Source organism: Suricata suricatta, chromosome 7 (genome assembly GCF_006229205.1).
Source record: "Suricata suricatta isolate VVHF042 chromosome 7, meerkat_22Aug2017_6uvM2_HiC, whole genome shotgun sequence".
Taxonomy (NCBI): Eukaryota; Metazoa; Chordata; class Mammalia; order Carnivora; family Herpestidae; genus Suricata; species Suricata suricatta.
The window spans coordinates 9,348,888-9,354,887 of NC_043706.1; positions in this window are offsets into that span (position 1 = coordinate 9,348,888).

Here is a 6,000-nt window from a genome sequence, read left to right on the forward strand (position 1 = left end):
GACATCACTAATGACCAGGGAAATGCAAATCAAAACAACAAAACGTCACTTCACTACTGTCAGAATGGGTAGTATCAAAAAGACAAGAAATAAATCTTTGTGAGGCTGTGCAGAAAAGGAAACTTTCATGCACTGTTGGTCATAGTGTAAATTGGTGCAGCCCTTATGGAAAACTCTCTGAAGATTCTTTAAAAAACTGAAAATAGCAATATCTTATGATCCAAAAATTCCCCTCCTGTTTACCAATAAAAAATAAAAGCAATTCAAAAAGATAGATGCACCCCCTATGTTATTGCAGCATTATTCATAATAACCAAGTTACAGAAGAAACCTAAGTGTCCTCAATAGATAAAGAATAATATAAAGTTACTATAGAATGTTAGCCATAAAAAAGAATGACATCTTGGCATTTTTGACAACATGGATGAAGCTACTACACTAAATAACCTAGAAAGACTACAGATGATCTCTCTTGCAGATAAAATCTTAAAAAAAGGGGGGAGGGAATAAGTAAAACAAGAGAAACGAAGAAGAAACTTGTAATTACCAGAAGTGAGGAGTTGAGGGGATGGATGAAATTACATGTAGGAATTTAATAGGTACAATTTTTGTTATAAAATAAGTCAAGGAGATGTAAAGTTGAGCAATGGGAATATAGCCATAATTTTAATAACTTTTATGGTAACACATGCTAATGAAACTGATTGTGGTGATCATTTTGTTATATATATAAAGGTTGAATCACTATGTTGTACACCTAAAATTAATAGTCCATTTACATTCAGTGTTATTATTGAAAAATATGGGTTTGGAGTCATTGTGTTCTCTGTAGGATTCATGCTTGTAGTGGTGTCTCTTGTACCTTGTGTTCTTTGCAACATTTCTCTCATAGAGTCCCCCTTAGGATTTCTTGTAGGTTTGGTGGTGATGAATTCTTTCAATTTTTGTTTATTTGGGAAAACCTTTATCTCTCCTCCTATTCTGAATGACAGGCTTGCTGGATAGAGGATTCTTGGCTGCATATTTTTTCTGTTCACCTTAAATATTTCCTGCCATTCCTTTCTGGCCTGCCCAGTTTCAGTAGATAGGTCTGCAACTACTCTGATAGGTTTCCCTTTGTATGTTAGGGCTCTTTTATTCCTAGTTGCTTTCAGAATTCTCTCTTTATCATTCTATTTTGCGTTTTACAATGATATGTCATACAGAAGGTCAATTCAAACTACGTCTGACGGGAGTGTCTGTGCATGTTGGATTTCACTGCCTGTTTCCTTCCTCTGATTGGGGAAATTCTCAGCTATAATTTGTTCAAGTACCCCTTCAGCTCCTTTTTCTCTTTCTTCTTCTTCTGGAATTCCTACGATACGGATATTGCAACGTTCAACTGTATCACTCAGTTCTCGAATTCTCCTTTCATGTTCTTGGATCAATTTATCTTTTTCTTGGCTTCCTCTTTTTCTCTAATTGTGTCTACTAATTCACCTATTCTCCTCTCTGCCTCTTCAATCTGTGCAGTGGCTGCCTCCATTTTATTATGCACCTCACTTATAGCATTTTTTAATTCATCAAAAACTATTTTTAAGTTCATAATCTTTGTAGAATAGCTTCTCTCATGTTTTCCATGCCTTTTTCAAGCCAGGCAATTAATTGTATGACTATTGCTCTAAATTCCTGGCCAGTTAAGTTGCTTATATCTGTTTTGAGCAATTCTTTAGCTTTCATTTCCTCCTGGAATTTCTGTAGAGGAGAGTTCTTTAGTTTTGTCATTTTGGCTAGCTTCCTGTCTCTTGTAAGTTTTAAAAGCTTGTTATGCACTCTGCACCTGCGAGTTCTCCTCTAGTAAAGGAGGCTCATTGGCTGTTCAGGGCCTGTCCACTCAGGAAGTGTTCTCTTAATGGTGTCCCTTGGTCTCTCTTGTGCCTTTGTTTATTTCCCTACTCATAGTGATATTTGGGACTCTCCATCATGTGTACTTTGTCTTGATTCTTGAGGTAGCCCTATGAGGCTGTCTTCTTAGTGGACCCTGTCTCTTTTCCTCCCAGACTCTTGCAGTTCAGTGTCCTTTGGCTTTAGCATTTCTTTGTTTGAGAGGTGCAGGCAGGAAGTACAGAGTTTCCTATTTCTCTACTGTCTTGCCTCCGTCTTAATTTCTTTATGTTTGCTTTTGTTTTATAGATTTTGGTGTTCTCCTATTGGGTGCATAAATATTTACAACTGTCATCTTGTTGGACTGTCTCCTTTATTATAATTTAGTGCCCTCTTTCATCTCATATTGTAGCTTTGGTTTAGGGTCTCATTTGTCAACATGATTTTATATATAGAAAATCTTAAATCTCCACTGAAAAACTGTCAGATCTAATCAGTAAGTTCGATAAATTTGCATAAGAAAATTAAACAAAATATATAAAACCAACAGTTTTTACATACTAAAAATAAATTTTAAATGAAAGAAATTTACAGTAACACCAAAAGTTATAATATACATAGGAATAAATTTAACCAAGGAGGTAGAAACATCTCTACTCTGAAAACTACATGACATTGCTGAAATAAATCAAAATGGACACAACCATAATGGTATACCATGTTCATGGACTAGAAAAATATTGTTAAAATGTCAATACAACACAATGCCATCTATGCAATACAATGACATCTAATATGCCAATATAATACAATGTCATCTTTAGATTCAGTGAAACCACTATCAATATTCCAATGGGATTTTATACAGAAGTACAAAGATCAGTCTAATGTGTATACGAATTCACAAAAGACCCTAAATTGCCAAAGCAACTCTGAGAAAAAGAACAAAGTTGGAGGCATTAGACATCCTGATTTCAGGATATATTATAAAACTATAGTGTTCAAAACAGTACGGTACTGGCATAAAATCAAGTATTGACTATTGGAACAAAATAGAGAATCCAGGATTAGGGCCATGCAAATATTGTCAACTAATATTTGACAAGGAAGTCAAGAGTAGTCAATGAAAAAGGATCTTATAAATGGGGCTGGGAAAATTGGATATTTACATGTAAAGAATGAAACAAGACCTCTATCTCATCCTACTCACAAAATTTAACTTAAAATGGATTAAAGATTTACATATAAGACTGGAAACTATAGAATTCCTAGTAGAAAATAGGTAAAACCTCTAGTATGTCTTGGCAGTGATTTAGTTTTTGGATAACACCTAATGCACAAGCAACAAAATAATAAACTAGTGAGCCTATATCAAACTAAAAAGTTTCTTCACAGCAAAAGAAATAAGCAATGAAATTAAAGGACTATACAGTGGAAAAATATTTACAAAGTCATAGATCTGATCAGGGGTTAATAATTAAATATACAACAAAATCATATGACTCAATAACAATAAAACAAGTAATTCAGTTTATACTGGTCAAAGGATTTGAATAGATATTATTCTAAAGAAGATATAGAATAGCCAAGAGGTACATGAAATGGTACTCAACATTACTAATCTCTAGGGAAGTGCAAATCAAAACCATAATGGTGTCACCTCCTGCCTCTTTAAATGGTAACTATCAAAAACACAAGAAATATCAAATGCTTGTGAGGATGTAGAGGAAGGGAAAAGCTTGATTACTGTTGGTGGAATTATAAACTGAAACAGCCACTATGAAAAACAGTATTAAGTTTCCTCAAAAAATAAAAACTAGACTTACCATATGATTTATCAATTCCACTTCTGGAAATATTTCTGAAGGAAACAAAACACTATGTTGAAAACATCTGCATCCCTACCTTTATAGCACCATTATTTAAATAGTTAAGACATATGAATAACCTAAGTGTCCATCAACAGATGAATAACTGTTTTATTATACACACATGAATATTATTTAGTTATTAAGAAAAAAGTAATTGCTCCATTTATAACAACATGGATGGACACAGAGGGCATTATGTCAAGTGAAACTAAGACAGAAATAGACAAATATAAAATGATCTCTGGTATATTTGGAAAATAGAAAAGCCCCCCAAACCCTTAAACAAAATTAGAAAAACAGATCAGGTTTGTGACTTACAGGAGTGGGAGGTAGTTGGGAGAAATGGATGAAGGTAGTCAAAAGGTACACACTTTCAGTTGTAAGATAAATAAGTAGTAAGGATGTAAGAATGTTCAGCATTATGACTAATGTCAACACTGCTGTATGGCATATTTGAAGGGCTTTAAGAGAATACATACTAAGAATTTTCATCATTACAAGAAAAAAAGGTTTCTTTTGTTTTTGTCAGTTTTTGTTTTGTATCTATATGAGATGATGGATGTTATCTAAGCCTGTGGCTATCATTTCACAATATATGTCATTCATCCCATCCATCTTTAACTTAGAGTGCTATGATGTAAATTCTATCTCCTTAAAACTGGAAGAAGAAAAAAAAAGCTTCTTCAGAGCGAAATAAAAGAAAATGAAGTTCAGGAAGAATGGCAGGAGGATCTTGAGCTTACTTTGTCCCTTAGACACACTAATATAACAGCTACATCTATGCAACTAACTCTCCCAATTACCTGAAAGGTGGCAAAACAGACCTTCCATAGTTAATCATAGAAGGCTACATTCAAAAAGGTAGAAGGGGCAGAGGTGTGGTTGGAAAGCAAATCTCCAGTGAGACTAACCATAAATGGGAGGGATACCACAAGCATGGAGAAGGAGGGAGGTCAGATATTACCCCAGGCAATGGAAAGCTCCACTGAAAAAAATGAGTCCATGTAATACCTGGCTTTGATAATCAACAGGGCTCAACTTCAGGAGCTTTTTAAATTAGCAAGGCTTAACTCCAGGTGTTTTAAAGATCAGCTTAACTGTAGAGCAGACAGAAGGCAATGGGAAACTAAGCCACCACCTTAAAGAGTAATCACAGTAAATACCTTGGTCTGAGACATGACACAGACACAGCAGTTTGAAAAGTACATGACATACACATGAAGGAGATCATAGACTATTCTCAGAACATGTTCTAGAAGGGGAAGGATCTCCAGATTTTTCCAAGAACAAAAGTGTTGGCACGTGCCATTTCTCTTTCCTTTTCCAGCCCCCATGGCCAGACACTTGCAGGATGCTGCACCAACACTCTCCACCTATCTTCCTAGCACCGTGGGTCTTATCCCCACATTCCCCTGAGGAACTACTCATCTGCTCATCAGGCATCCTTCCAAAGCATCTCTTGCCCTGTCACAACCTGTAAGCAGCCCAGAGAGAGACTGGCACCACTCCATAGTGACTGGGGAGAAGAGATAATTTCACCTATCAGGGTTCCCCCCAAGTTCCAGGGGAGTTTTAGCTGCTTTCTCAGGGAGAAAGCCCTGTCATTTGGGAGCCCATTAAAAACTGTGATAGAGAGATAATTAAAGCTATCTCATCTGACTGTACACTCTACCCACCTGTTGACCTCAGAGGGAGAAAGCACTGCCTTTTGGTGCACTTGCAACTGCGTAAGAAAGACTAACTGTAGACATCTAGCCTGACTGCTAACTTTACAACTTAAAAGCCCATGGAGAATTTAGTACTAAATTCTGCCCACCACACCCACATAAGGCAAAGCAGATAATTGTAGCCCACTAAGTTGAGGGAAAATGTAGCTAAGCCACAATGGTAGGACACATACAGCCAACATAGAAGATACCCTGGTGGCACCTGGTTCTGGTGATGAGGGAGGGGACCATACTACAGGGCACCACAGGACCTCTTCTACACAAGACTACTACATGCAAGACTAGGAAATGTAGCTGACTTCCCTAATACACAGAAACAAACACAGAGAGTTTGATAAAGTGAAGAGAAAGAGGAATATGTCCCAAATAAAGAACATAATAAAATCACAGCCAAAGAGATCAGTGAAAAGGAGATAAGCAAAGTTCCTGATAAAGAATTCAAGGCAATGGTTGTGAATATACTGAACTTGAGAGAAAAGTGGACACACTCAAGGAGAACATCAACAGAAAGATAGAACATATCAAAAAGAGCCAGCCAG